At 36.9% G+C, this 15,423-nt stretch overlaps 1 pseudogene; it reads left to right on the top strand.

Annotated features, from left to right (window-relative positions):
- The first annotated feature begins 9,786 nt into the window (after positions 1-9,786).
- Positions 9,787-12,446, top strand: LOC148954923 (toll-like receptor Tollo pseudogene; annotated as a pseudogene).
- The last annotated feature ends 2,977 nt before the right edge of the window (positions 12,447-15,423 follow it).

Here is a 15,423-nt window from a genome sequence, read left to right as displayed (position 1 = left end):
TGCAATAACTTCTACATGAAATTTCTTTATATATCTTGCTTTCTCTTTACCGATTCAACTTTACGTCTGGAGATGTTAAGGGTAAATGCCCGGGAAAATTTTCCCCAGGATTGAATTGTCCAGAGGATACTTCCGTGAGGAGAAGGGATTTTTCCGTGGAAGCAGAGCCAGATATCTTGGCGTTTTTTTTTTTTTAACAATCAGAAATTAAATAAAAAACAAGTTTTTTCAACTGAAAGCAAGGAGCTATATTAAAACTTAAAACGAACAGAAATTATTACATATATGAGGGGGGTTGTCCCTTCCTTAACACCTCACTCATTACGCTAAAGTTTAAATTTTCTCCCAATTCTGTAAAAACGACTTCTGAAACACAATGGTTGTTTAATTAGAACAATAAGTATTTTTGTTATTTAAAGTGCCGAAAAACTTTAGCGTGAAAAGCGAGGTGCTAAGGAGGGGGCAACTCCCTCATATACATAATAGTTTCTGTTAGTTTTAAGTTTTAATGTTCCTCCTTACTTTCAGCTGAAAAAACTGGTTATTTTTATTTAATTTTTCTCCTAGATAGCACTAATTAATTTAATGTATTTATCTGGTAGCAAACAGTTTGTCAATCAGGTTAAATTAAACACCATTTAATTTCATTTGAACCTGGTATCAAACACTAATCAAATTATCAATTTAACTGGTATCAAACATTTCGTGGTAACGAACTGTAAGTAAGCAGCGATTCGGCACAATAGTAAACAAAACCCTAATAAAAGGGAAATTTTATAACAATAGATGCATCTACAAAATTGGCTTTTTATGCTGATTAAATAAAAAAAAACAAGTTTTTTTAACTGCAAGTAAGGAACGACGTTAAAACTTAAAACGAACAGAAATTATTCCGTATATAAAAGGGGCTGTCCCCTCCTCAACGCCTCGGTCTTTACGCTAAATTTTTTTATTGTTCTAATAAATAGAGTTGTGAGAAAGAGTAAAACTTTAGCATAAAGAGCGAGACGTTGAGGAGGGGACAGCCCCTTCCATATACGGAAAATTTCTGTTCGTTTTAAGTTTTAATGTCGTTCCTTACTTTCAGTTAAAAAAACTAGTTTTTTTTATTTAATTTTTGAACGTTTTTGAATTAATACAGGTTTTGATTTTGGCTCACCGTGCATTAACAATTAAAACAAAATTTGCATATTAATTTTACTTTTATTTGGTTAAATGGCTTTCTCGAAACTTGTTTAATTTTATTTACGAACGATTTTATTAGTAATAAATATACGTAACTTACGAATTAACTTACGTAACGAACTTCTATATTCATATATTTTTAATACGTATATTAGGGGTTTGCCCCCTAGTCAATACCTTGCTCTTTAAGCTAAAGTTCAAATTTTGTTCAGATTCTTTAAAAATGACCGCTTAATCAAAAAGGCCGTTACTTAGAATAAATAGCTCTTATGAAAGTACTAAAAAATCTTTGGCTTAAAGAGCGAGGTATTGACTAGGGGGTGAACCCAATCATATATGTAATATTTTCTGTTCGTTTAAAGTTTTGATGTTGCTGCTGTTGCAGCTGAAAAACTTGTTTTTTTTACATTTAATTTCTGATCGTTTTTTAAATAATGCTGGGAAGTCCGGCGTCCCCTTCATAGCAATGTCCCTTCCCCTATAAAAACTTCCTTCATGGAAAGATCCTCCCACATAACCCCTGACCAACCCCCCCCCTCCCCCCACTACCAGAAAAAATCTCCCCTGATAACGTCTGTATACTTCCCAATAACCAATACTATATGTTAACATTGGGTAAAGTTCATAAATTTCAGCCCTCCCCCTGGAAACTTCGGGGTATTAAGTCATTCTAAAAGACATACTTATAATATTTTCGAACATGCTGAACAAAATGGCTATCTCAAAATTTTGATCGGGTGACTTTGGGGAATAAATGAGCGTGGGAGGGGGCCTAGTTGCCCTCCATTTTTTTGGTCACTTAAAAAGGGCACTATAACTTTTAATTTCCGTTCCAAGGAGCCCTCCCACGATATTCTAGGACCATTGGGTCGATACGATCACCCCTGGGAAAAAGAAAAAAAAATAAAAAAATAAATAAACAGGCATCCGTGATCTTTCTTCTGGCAAAAAATGCAAAATTCCACATTCTTGTAGATAAGAGCTTGAAACCTCTGCAGTAGGGTTCTCTGATACGCTGAATATGATGGTGTGATTTTCATTAAGGTTCTATAGCTTTTAGGGGGTCTTTCCTCCTTTTTTCGAAAATCAGCCAAATTTTATAATCAGCCAAATACTTTTGAGGGGGCCTAGTTGCCCCCCAATTTTTTGTTTAAATGAGCCCTCTCGAGATATTCTAGGACCACTGGGTCGATACGGATCACCCTTGGGAAGAAAAAAAACACGCATCCGTGATGTTTCTTCTGGCAAAAAAAAAAAAAATCCACATTCTTGTAGATATGAGCTTGAAACCTCTACAGTAGGGTTCTCGGATACGCTGAATCTGATGGTGTGATTTTCACTAACATTCTATGACTTTTAGGGAATGTTTTCCCTTTTTTCGAAAATAAATCAAATTTTCTGATGCTCGTAACTTTTGAGTGATATAACTAGACTTGATAAAACTTATATATTTTAAATCAGCATAAAAATCCAATTCTTTTGATGTTTCTATTGGTGTGAAAACTCCGTTTTCTAGAGTTTCGATTACTATTCAGCCGGGTCGCTCCTTACTTACAGTTGGTTACCACGAACTTTTTGATTCCAAATATACACAATTCATCAAGTTTAATATTACCCAATAAAAGCTAAAAGCAAATTTGTGTGATTTTCTAAAAAGGGGGAAATATTCCCCAAAAGTCAAGGAACAATGAATTAATGAAAATCGCAGCATCACATTCAGAGTATCAGAGAACTCTACTGTAGAGGTTTCAAGCTCCCATCTGCAAGGATGTGGAATTTGTAATTATTTTTTTTTTTTTTTTTGCTAGACGAAAAATCACGGTTTGTTCAGTTTTTTGTTTCAGAGTTTATGGTGTCAAAACAGTGGTCCTAGAAATAAAGAGAGGGCTCTACTGAACCGAATTTAATATTATAGCGCCTTTTTTAAATGACCAACGATATTGAATGGTAACTAACCCACTCCCCGCCCTATCTGCCCAAAAGTCATCTGATCAAATTTTGTATTGCTATTATTTTCAGCATAGTTGAAAGGTCCCCTAACTGTGCCTTTGAAGATGACATGGCCCCAACAGCCCCTGGGGAAAGGGCGTTAAGTTATGAAATTTGCCCATTGTTTTCATATAGTGTTTGTTATTGGGATGTATAGAGATATTTTCGGATGGTATTTTTTGTAGGAGAAACTTTCCACGGGGAGGATTTTCCATGGTGAAGGACGTATCCGAGGTTGTTGTTTCCAGGGAAATGTTGCGTGGGCTAAATTTGCCAGAATTCCTATACAAAATTTTTGTTATATGTTTCACTTTCTCTTTGGCCCCGCAATTTAACATATAGAGATGTTCTGGGGATTATCTGAGAAAGATTTTCTGTGGAGTTAGAACTATAAGGGGATTTTTCCTTTTCTTTTTTTTTTGGGGGGGGGGGGTCTATGGCAGAAACTGTGTGAAGTCTTGTATTTTTGCGCTAAGGGTGAGTTCGGGGGAATTTTCCCCTGGAGAAAATTTCCTTTAGAGCGAGAAGTCTAAATTACGGGGAATATTTTCCGAGGAAAGGGATTTCCGGGATGATTGTAAAAATGATCAAAAATTAAATAAAAATATTTTTTTCAAACCAATTCTTTCAGAACGACTTCTGAAACCAATGGCGATTCTGGTCTTTCTTGTACCCGGAGGGAAATAATGATTAGTACCCCCCTCCTGTCTCCCAAAAATATGCAGGCCAAATTTTAAAAAAAATTTCATTTATTAACAAAATTATTTTCAATTTATTAATTAATTAATATTTTTTTAATTATTATTTTTTCAATTTAATTAATTTATTTTTATTTTGTTCTTTAACTAATAACTTATTAATGTACTTCAATTTATTAACTGAACCCTCCGCTTTATTTTACTAAAAACTTAATTTCAAAAATTACAAAACGGGTTATAGCCGTTTGAATATTTATTTGAAATTTTACGCCCTTAAAATATCTGCGCACTGGGCAACTGACCTATCTGTCCCCCATAAACCGCCTCTGCCTGAAATATAAGGGACATTTAATTTAAAATAAGAAGAGTTTTTAAAGTACTAATAAAACTTTAGCTTAGAATGTAGGAGTTTATTACTTTAGGAGGGGCCAGCCCCCCTCATACACGGAATATCCTCTCCCCTTCCTAAAACTGTTCTTGTCTTAATACTTTATCTAAAGCATCTTTTAGTCTTAGAAGGTCCTCACACTACCTGTACCTGAGGCCTTGTTATTTCTTAATCCTTTTGTTAATGTCTCTAACTCCTCTTAAAATAAATCCTCCTTCAATTCCAAATTGTCAAAAATTGTTGTCACTCCTTTTATATTATTTCCTTCAGCTTTATCCCGGTGTTTAACAAATTCTCAAAATGTAAACAAAAACCAACGTTTATATTCATGCGAGATGTATAGATGCAATCATAGGCAGCGCAATAGCGCTGCCTAAGTAAAGAACGATAATGGCACAACGTATTATTTATTTATTTATTTTGGTTTCTTGGTTTGTTTTAGACCAGGGCACTTCATATCGATGAGGTTGTCGTAGCAACTTCGAAAAGAGCTCATTCGAATGAAAATTGGAAGAGCTTGTGCCCTTTTTAATAGCCGAGAGTGATGGAAGGAAACTAACGCCCCTTCCACGCCCACCATTTCCCCAAACACATCCAATAAAACCTTTGAGATAGCCATTTTGTTCAACGTAGTTGAAAAATCGGGGAATTCTGTCTTTGACGAGGATACTCCTCACAGCCCTCAAGGCTAGGGTTGTAAGTTATGCCCTGGGGGCATATAAGGTTTTTTACAGAAAGTGTTGTCGTAAAAACTACAAAAACGTCTCGTTCGATTGGAAATTGAAAGGGCTAGTGTCCATTTTAATGGTTGAAAGTGATTGGAGGGCATCCAACCCCTCTCTCACGCCCACCATTTCCCCAAACACATTCGATCAAAATTGTGAGATATCCATTTTGTTCAACGTAGTTTTGAAGTTTTGGAAATTAGGTCTTTGAGGATGACAACCCCCCACAACCCTCAGGGCAAGGGTGGTAAGCTATGCCCTGGAGGCATGTAAGGTTCTTATAGAAAGTGTTGTCATATAAACTTCAAAAAGGGCTCAGTCGATGGAAAACGAAAGGGCTGGTGCCCTTTTTAATAGTCGGAAGTGATTGGAGGGCAACTAACTCCCCTCTCACGCCCACCATTTCCCCGAACATGTTCAATCAAAATTTTGAGATAGCCATTTTATTCAACGTAGTTGAAAGGTCCGGAAACTATGTCTGGGAATGACAAATCCCCCACAGCCCCCAGGGTAAAAGTTTTAAGTTATGAAATGGGGGCATATAAGGTTTTTAGAGAAATAGTTGTTGTAAAAACTTGAAAAAGGGCTCATTCAATTGGAAATTGAGAGGGCTAGTGCCCTTATTAATAGTCAAAAGCGATCGGAGGGCAAATGCCCTCTCCCACGCACATAATTCCCAAAACACACTTCCAATCAACATTCTGATATAGCCATTGTGTTGAATGTAGTTGAAGGGTCTGGAAATTATGTCTTTGAGTATGACATCCTCCCTTCTCACAGCCCTCAGGGCTATGGTCGTAACTTATGCCCTGGGGACATATAAGATTTTTATAGAAAGCGTTGTCGTAAAAACTTCAGAAAGGGCTCATTCAATTGGAAATTGAGAGGGCTATTGCCCTTTTTAATGGTCGAATATAATCGGAGTGAAAATCACCCCTCCCCCCCCCCAAAACCATCACTTCCCCAATCATTTCCGATCAACATTTTGATATGACCTTTTTGTTCAACGTAGTTGAAAGGTATGGAAATTATGTCTTTTAGGATGACGACCCTCCCTCCATAGCCCTCAGGACAAGGGTCGTAAGTTATGCCCTGGGGGCATATAAGGTTTTATAGATGGCACTCACGTAGAAACTTCAAAAACGGCTTATTCAATTGGAAATTGAAAGGGCTAGTGTCCTTTTTAATTGTCAAAAGTAATTGGAGGGTAACTAACCCACCTCTCACGCCCACCCTTTCCCCAAACACACCCAATCAAAATTTTTAGATATCAACTTCGTCCAACGTAGTTGAAAGTTCTGGATATTAGGTGTTGGGGATGACAACCCACCCATAGCCCTCAGGGCAAGGGTTGTAAATTATGCCCTGGAGGATATTAGGTTTATATAGAACGTTTTGTCGTAAAAACTTCAAAAAGGGCTCATTCGATTGGAAATTGAAAGGACTGGTGCCCTTTTAAATGGTTGAAAGTGATTGGAGGGCAACTAACCCTCTCTCACGCCCACCATTTCCCCAAACACATTCAATCATAATTTTGAGATATCCATTTTCTTCAACGTAGTTGAGAGTTCTTGAAATTATGTCTTTAAGGATGATAACCCCCTGAGAGCCCTTACAACAAAGTTTTTAAGTTATGCCCTGGGGGCATATGAGGTTTTTTTATAGAAAGAGTTGTCGTAGAAACTTAGAAAGGGGCTCATTCGATTGCAAATTTTAATATTCGAAAGTGATTGGAAGGCAACTAGCCCCTGGGGGCATATAAGGTTTTTATTGAAATCGTAGTCATAGAAACTTCAAAAGGGCTCGTTCGATTGGAAATTGAAAGGGCTAGTTCCTTTTTTAATGGCTGAAAGTGCTTGGAGAGCAACTAACACCCCTCTCACGCTCACTATTTCCCCAAACACATCCAATCAAAATTTTGAGACAGCCATTTTGTTTAAAGTAGTTTAAAGTTCTGGAAATTAGGTCTTCGAGGATGACAACCCTCACAACCCTCAAGGCAAGGGTTGTAAGCTTTGCCTCAGGGACATATAAGGTTCTTATAGGAAATGTTGTCGTAGAAACTTCAAAAAGGTTCATTCGATTGGAAATTGAAAGGGCTAGTACCCTTTTAAATGGTTGAAAGTGAACAGAGGGCAAATAACCCCCCCCCCCCCCACTCACGCCCATCATTTTCCCAAACACATTCAATCAATATTTTTAGATATCCATTTTGTTCAACGTAGTTGTAAGTTCTAGCCCTTACGACAAGGTTTGTAATTTATGCCCTGGGGACATATAAGGTTTTATAGAAAGTGTTGTCGTAGAAACTTAGAAAAGGGCTCATTCGATTGGAAATTTTAATACTCGAATGTGATTGGAGGGCAACTAACCCTTCTCTTACGCCCACTATTTCCCCAAATACATCCAATCAAAATTTTGAGATAGTCATTTTGTTCAACGTAGTTTAAAGTTCTGGAAATTAGGTCTTTGAGGATGACAACCCCCCACAACCCTCAGGGCAAGGGTTGTAAGCTATGCCCTTGGGGCATATAAAGTTCTTATAGAAAACGATATCGTAGAAACTTCAAAAGGGACTCATTCGATTGGAAAATGAATGGGCTACTGCCCTTGTTAATAGTCAAAAGTGACTGGAGGACAACTGACCCCCCTCTGACGCCCAACATTTCCCCGATCAGATCCAATCAAAATTTTGAGATAGCCATTTTGTTCAACGTAGTTGAAAGGTCCGGAATTTATGTCTTTGAGGATGACAAACCCCCCACAACCCCCAGGGCAAAATTTTTAAGGTATTTTTGGGGGGCATATAAGGTTTTTATAGAAAAGTGTTGTCTTAAAAACTTCAAAAAGGGCTCATTTAATTGGGAATTGAGAGGGTTAGTGCCCTTATTAATAGTCAAAAGCGATCGGAGGGCGAATACCCCGCCCCACGCTCATCATTTCCCAAAACACTTCCAATCAACATTTTCGTATATGCACTTTATTGAACGTAGTTGTATGGTCTGGAAAATATGTCTCTGAGTATGACAACCCCTCCCACAGCATTCAAGGCTAAGGTTGTAAGTTACGCCCTGGGGGCATATAAGTTTTTTATAGAAAGTGTTGTCGCAAAAATTTCAAAAGGGGCTCATTCAATTGGAAATTGAGAGGGCTATTGCCCTTTTCAATATTCAAAGGTAATCGCAGGGAGAATCACCCCCCCCCCCTCCCACGCCATCGTTTCCCCAGTAATTTCCGATCAACATTTTGACATGAACCTTTTTGTTTAACGTAGTTGAAAGGTCTGGAAATTATGTCTTTGAGGATGACAACCCTTCCCCCATAGCCCTCAGGACAGGGGTAACAAGTTATGCCCTGTGGGTATATAAGGTTTTTATAGAGAGTTTTGTCGTATAAGCTTCAAAAAGGATTTATTCGATTGGAAATTGAAAGGAATAGTGCCTTTCTTATTAGTCGAAAGTGATCAGAGGCCAAATGCCCCCCACGCCCATTATTTCCCCAAACACTTCCAATCAAAATTTTGAGACAGAAATTTTGTTCAACGTATTTGAAAGGCTTGGAAATTATGCCTTTGAGGATAATAAATCCCCCCAACCCTCAGGGCAAGGGTTGCAAGTTATGCCCTGGGGGCATATAAGATTTTATAGTAAGCATGGTCATATAAACTGTGGAGGGGGCTCGTTGGATTGGTAGTCAGACACTCTTTTTAAGAGTCTAAGTGATGGGAGGGGAACTAGCTCCCCTCCCACACACACACACATACACCGGTCGTATTGTCCTGAAATGTATCTAATAGAAATTCTGAGACAGCCTTTTTAATATTCTATTTAAAATAGTATAAATATCATATAACAAGGCTTCTTTGGTTGAAACAAACCCCAGAGACTAGGGTCAAGGGTTTTAAGTTATGCCCAGGGGGCATTTAAGGTTTTTATGGAAAGGATGGTTGTTTAACTTTGAAAGAGGCTCAGTCTTTTCCCTGAAAAATACTATGTCGATATAAAACGAACAGAAATTAATTGAAAAAACATTTTCCACAAAATAAGTTTTTTGAAAAAAGTAAAGAACTCCAGTAAACCAAAAATGAACAAAAATAGAATCGAATTATCTACCAAGCATACACCTACCACAAATCAGTATCAATAAATAAATTTATTGAATCAGTATTAAATAAATTTATTTAATTCTGACTTTCAGTTAAAAAAAACTCGTAATACTTTTGGCTTTCAGTTAAAAAAAAACTCGTTTCTTTATTTAAAAGCATTAAAGTAAGAAGGTTAGTAAGGCTTAGTAGCAAGGGTATTTTCATAATTTTGTTAGGGGGGAGGTGTTTTACATAAAACTAAAAAAAAAACATCAAAAACTAGTTTATATGCAATTTCGTTATGTATTTTACGAGTTGGGCAAAAATTTAGATACGAAGGGGCTAGGCGGCACGGGCACAAAACTCCTGCACCTTTGGTTATATACCTTTCATTCACAATATATGCAGTTTATAATCAGACGGCCTTATAGTTACGGGACGTATTGCGTGAAGATGTCTGTATATAAGATATTATTAAACAACCATCATTAATAAATGATTACCGTCATAGAACAAACAGTAGTTAATTGCTGAGAGTTTCATAGCAGTATTGATGCGAAGGTTAATTCAAAGATCTTCAGTATAAACCCTGTTGTAGAATATATTTTAAAAAACTTGTCAAACAAGCATTAGCTCCAGGCTTATGTTTCAGCAAGACTATTCTTCAGAAGTATCTAAACTTACAGTTGCAAGATCTGTTTTGACTAAGCAGTAGCAGACACCAAAATGCTATCATGTGAATACATGGAAACCTATCAAATGGATATAGGCCTATAGTGATGCGTTTCTAAAATTTTGAGTTTTTTATTACAAACAAGGTGAATGAATGAATTACTAATAGTGTTTGTTTACAGTTTAATTGAAGTTCAATGAGAAATGAACGGGGAGAGTGAAGAGGAAAAGGAAGTTCCTTTTTTATTAAAATGAGAGCCTACGTAATCATGGTGATGCTAGTAACTCAAATAGTTTCATCAGATGCTCAAGAGTGCTTCAAGAAAAATGAGCTGACGACCTGTCATTTAACTAGTCTCTCACCTGATGTTATCGAGAAAGACCAAGTGCAAGACGCATCGAGGTTAAATGTTGAATGTGGAAGCTCACAACCTATGAGGCTTGATTCAACTTCTTTAACTAGCTTAAATAATCTTGAAGATCTACAAATATGGGGATGTAAATTAGACGCAATTCAAACGGGGTCTTTCCGGTATATACCCAATTTAAAATCTTTGATTATTCAGGGAACTAACACCGAGTGGGACGACTATAGTCTGACAATCGGCCCAAGAGTCTTTGAAGATACGCCAAATATTCAACATCTCAACTTGGCAAAGAATAAAATATATCAATCGCAGCCGCTACTCTTTTGCCCACTTGAAAATTTGGAATATTTAAACATAACTCACAATAAATGGGAAACCGTCGGTACTTTCGGATTTAACTCGAAGTACACACTTAAAGGTAGCACAGAGGCCTACCCTTGTGGAAAGAAAATCACTGTCATTGATTTATCAAAAAATAAACTTAAATCAGTGCCTGGAGAATCATTGAACAATCTTGAAAACTTGAAAGACCTTTATTTCAATGACAATTTGATCGAAGTTTTAGAAGAGTACTCATTCTCTGGCCTGAAATCGCTAAGAATTCTCAATCTTTCAAATAATAAGTTGAGTATACTCCCTCCATCTTTACTTTCGAACACGAGAAACCTGACAGAAATTTATTTGCAGAAAAACAAGATTAAAGTATTAGCACCGGGGCTTCTAAGTGGGTTGAATGCATTAATTGTGTTGGATCTTAGTTATAACGAATTGACGTCAGATTGGGTTACCGTCGGCACGTTTCAAGGTCTTGTTGAGCTGAGGTATTTATCACTAGCAAATAATCAGTTAAGAAAAGTTGATAGCAATCTTTTAGTTGACTCAACTGAAATTGAATTTCTGGATTTTTCTAACAATAATATTGAGATAATTAGTAATGGAGCTTTTAGATACATGAAGAACCTTGAAACTCTGTTATTGCCACATAATAAGTTGCAGAGTTTAAGCTTTGATATTATTAAAGGACCATCGTCAATCAAGTTCCTTTCCCTTGAAAATAACCAAATAAGTCGTATTGACCCGATGACACTTTCATGTTGTCCAATACTTGATCACCTTGTTGTTTCAAAAAATAATTTATCGGTGGTTCCTAATGTAAAAGAACTGCAGAATCTGAAATCACTTGATCTCGGTTACAATAAAATTTCTTCGTTAAGAGGCGACGCTTTGTCAAATATATCAAGTTTGGAAACGCTGTCATTGGCGCACAATAAATTGAAATTTGTTACCGACGACAGCTTTCGAGATTTAAAGCATTTAAAGGTGCTTGATCTATCCTCAAATCAAATTGAATACATCGAGACAAATAGCTTTTCTCACATAGAAGATTTGCAAGCTTTGCGAATTGATAACAATAAACTTGCCGAAGTTGGAGACATCCTTGTCAGGTCTCCTAAGTTTGAGTGGCTAAATATATCCGCCAATCAGATAAGTCACCTGAATTTCTCAAAGTTGCCTGCCAAGCTTATATGGCTTGACGCCCATCAAAATGAGATTCGCTCAATAAACTATGATTCTTATCATTTGGACAAGATGAAACTAGAAACTCTGGACCTCAGTTTTAATTTACTCACGGAGATAGGTCCTTTTCTCCCCAAGACTCTGCATACATTAAGTGTGAATGATAATAAAATTGAAAAAGTGCACCCATATACGTTCTTTAATATGATTCAGCTACATCGGGTTGATTTGTACGCAAACCGTATTAAAAAGCTCGACAAAGATTCGCTTAGGGTTCAGCCGTCATATCCGGCTCCTGAGTTCTATATTGGTGGAAACCCATTTCAATGTGACTGTAACATGCAATGGTTGCAGACTGTTAACGCACCCCAGCCACAATCAACGTTGCCAAAAGTAATGGACCTCGAGGGAATTTATTGCGTGCTAACGCATAAAAGAGGTCAAGTCTATGTCCCTTTAGTTGAAGCATCAAGTCATAGTTTTTTGTGCCAATATAGAATTCACTGCTCAACTCTATGTCACTGTTGTGAATTTGACGCCTGTGATTGTGAGATGATTTGTCCTAATTCATGTGAGTGCTATCATGACCAAGCTTGGTCTCGGAATGTTGCCGACTGTTCATCTAGCAATCTTACGGTAGTCCCCAGCGGTCTTCCTATTGACATTACGGATTTGTATTTAGACAACAATACCATTCCCCAAGTTGGTGATCTTGCCTTTATTGGGAGAAGGAACCTTCGTTCCTTGTATTTAAATAGAAGTCACATTGAAACAATTTCTAACAGAAGCTTTGTTGGATTAAGATCTTTATTGAGGTGAGTTATATTCTGTTATTTCTTAAAACTTAGTTTAATTTTATGTCGCATGGCAATCCACGCTAAGCAATGGTAAAAAATGTACTTTTATGTCATTGGTACTTTCCTAGGCCAATCGCATCATTTTTTGTCTCTGAAGAGAAAAATAACCCCGCCTTTTTAAAACGACGGGGTTATAGAATAGTTTTTTATACCAATTCAAAAGGACTAGGGTATTTATCTGTTAGCCAGTACACACTCGAGAATTTGGATCTACAGGTACGGGATTGAAACAAATGAGACGCTTGGGAGATAGATAGGATATATATATATATATATATATATATATATATATATATATATATATATATATATATATATATATATATATATATATATATATATATATATATATATATATATATATATATATATATATATATATATATATATATATATATATATATATATATATATATATATATATATGTATGTATATATATATATATATAATTTGGACTGTATACTTGCACATTAGGGGGGGGGGTGTAAGTATAGCGGAGCTGCATGCAAAATGTAGCCCAACCTAACCAAAATACCAACTAAATATTTATTAAAATATAGCTACGAAGTAGTTTTCCATTGAGCCGACGCTAATTGTCTCCGTATACCAACAGGAATAAACGTTTATTGTCTGATTTTATAGATATAAATTCTCGAGTGTGTACTGGCTAACTATAAGTACCAGGATTGGTTTTAAAACTTTGTTCGTGAAATTTTAAGTCAGCAAAAATCCTGATAAGTTTTTTTATTCACAAGACTGTTGACAAGTTGTGTATGTGGCTAACCTGCTTAAGCATTGGAAAATGACGTCGAGTCTTTGAAACATTTTCATGTTAAAAAAATACTAAAAAGAGTATTTCTTCATTATTTAAACAGTGCAATTATAAAAGAGGGGCTTTTCGCTCTCTTGGAAATAAGTTTAGGGAAGATTTCCGGAATGAGTTCAGATCCCAAATTATGCCCTGGGAAGCACGGACGTAATTTGCTACGGGACAGGGGGGACTGCCCTTACCAGACCTTGGTTGCCCACCCCCCCACCTCATTTTGCCCCCCCCCCTGGCTGAAACTTAGTATTTTCAAAAATCTTGTCAAAATTAAGATAAGCCTGCATAATTCAAGCATCAACAGAAACGGATCAGTTTTCTTTAGTAGGCCTATATATTTACTTTATAGTACTATAAAGTATCTCTATAGTGCATAGAGTAACTTATGGTACCAAATGGCTGATTTTTCAATTTTTACGGTCATTTTCACTTGATTTGGAAAAATTGGCTACAACTTTGCCCCCCCCCCCAGGATTTTGACGAGAATTTTAGGCCACATCAATATTTTTTCAAAATCAAGAAAGGTTGATTCATTGACACCCTCTAAATCAGGATTAAATCAAAACTCTTATTAGACCTCATTTTGGCTGTAGCTCTATTTCTGAAAATTTCACTTTATTAATTTAAGGTTTGTTGAAGTTCATTAAAGTTCAGTGCCCTTTGGAGAAGGGTAGAGGTAGAGACTTTTTTGGAGCACAATTTAGGTACTACCCTGATTATTGAAAGGAATGCCCTTGTAAAAATCCTGGATCCACCAATGCATTCAGCATCCATATTCACGAACGAAATACTTCTGCCATGCAGAGAAAAACTCAATGATTTTAACCAAAAGTAGCCTTGAGAGGAGATAAAAATACCTACTGGAAATGTATGAATGATATGGGAAATCGCAAGTTTTTTTTGGGGGGGGGAGGGGATGAATTAGTTCCTGGATAACTGCCTAACATCAAGCCTTGAATGATTAACATGTACATTAATACAGGGAAAGACCATCAGTTAGGCTACTTACTTTATAGACAGTAATGATTTTTTGCAAAAATTATCTTCCAAAACAGCTTGAGATATAGTCGCAACTTTTTAAGTAAATGACTGCGGAAGAGAAACATAGTCTTTAGACGAAATACGAATCAAACCGTCATGCCCTTATCCAGTTATTTTTTTTTGGCGGGGGGGGGGTAACTTTATTGGTGGGGGGTTATAAAAGAAAGCTTTAAAAAGGCATCAAAATTGGTTTAATGCATTTTATACGTTTTTACGGGTCGGAAAACATTTCGATGGGGGGGTGGTGGGTCAAACCCCCTAACCCCTCCTCTGAATACGGTCTCGCAAACCGTTCATGGCAACGAACTTTTCTCCACTTCTGCAACCGTCCTTAATTGAAACCGAAACTGTTTCAATTTCGGTTGTTCTTAGTTTTGACAAGACTTTTGAAGAAACCAAATTTCAGCTGGCGGGGGGAGGGACGAAATGGGGTCTGGAGGTGGCAAACTTAAGACTGGGATGTATATTTACCCCCCCCCCTACCCATAGCAAGTTACGCGCCTGAAGCCTGGCCTACTAAGCTGTGACGACTAGGTTATTATAGAATGTTTACGCAGCGATGATAACGGTTGGATAGTATTTCATAGTTGAACACCAGCCATTAGTGGGAAGTCAGTAGAGCTTTTCATAGCTTGAGGGGTTGTCTGACGCTCCAAAAGGCTCAAATATCCGAGTTTTTATTGAGAGGCCCGTCCGAACAGTATTGTAGGAATTTTCCCCTAGGCTCCCTTCATTTGGAGTAAGTTAGAATTTTAGAATAAGCATGGAAATTTTATTCTGATGAAGTGACAGCTACCCTTTTATTGCAGAAACAGTTTTATACCTACACAGAGGTGGACAGATTTGAACTACCCAACCCACCCCCAAACAAAAACTGACCCAATGATTTTCCCCTTTAAAAACAAAAAAGTCCGACTAAATCATCATTTTTGACAATTTAGATATCCCCCCTCCCTAAAGAAAAAGGTTTAGGGAATACGGTGCTTCAGGGAGGAAATTCACTTTCGACTATTTATTTGTTCTGCAAAAGTTAAGATTTTGCATACAGAAAGGAGGCTTGAGGGAAACAGAAGT

Source organism: Artemia sp. Qi Xiang Cuo, chromosome 2 (genome assembly GCF_049724085.1).
Source record: "Artemia sp. Qi Xiang Cuo chromosome 2, ASM4972408v1, whole genome shotgun sequence".
Classification (NCBI taxonomy): domain Eukaryota; kingdom Metazoa; phylum Arthropoda; class Branchiopoda; order Anostraca; family Artemiidae; genus Artemia; species Artemia sp. Qi Xiang Cuo.
The sequence above is the reverse complement of the archived record's forward strand: the minus strand, read 5'-3'. Positions and strand labels throughout refer to the sequence as shown.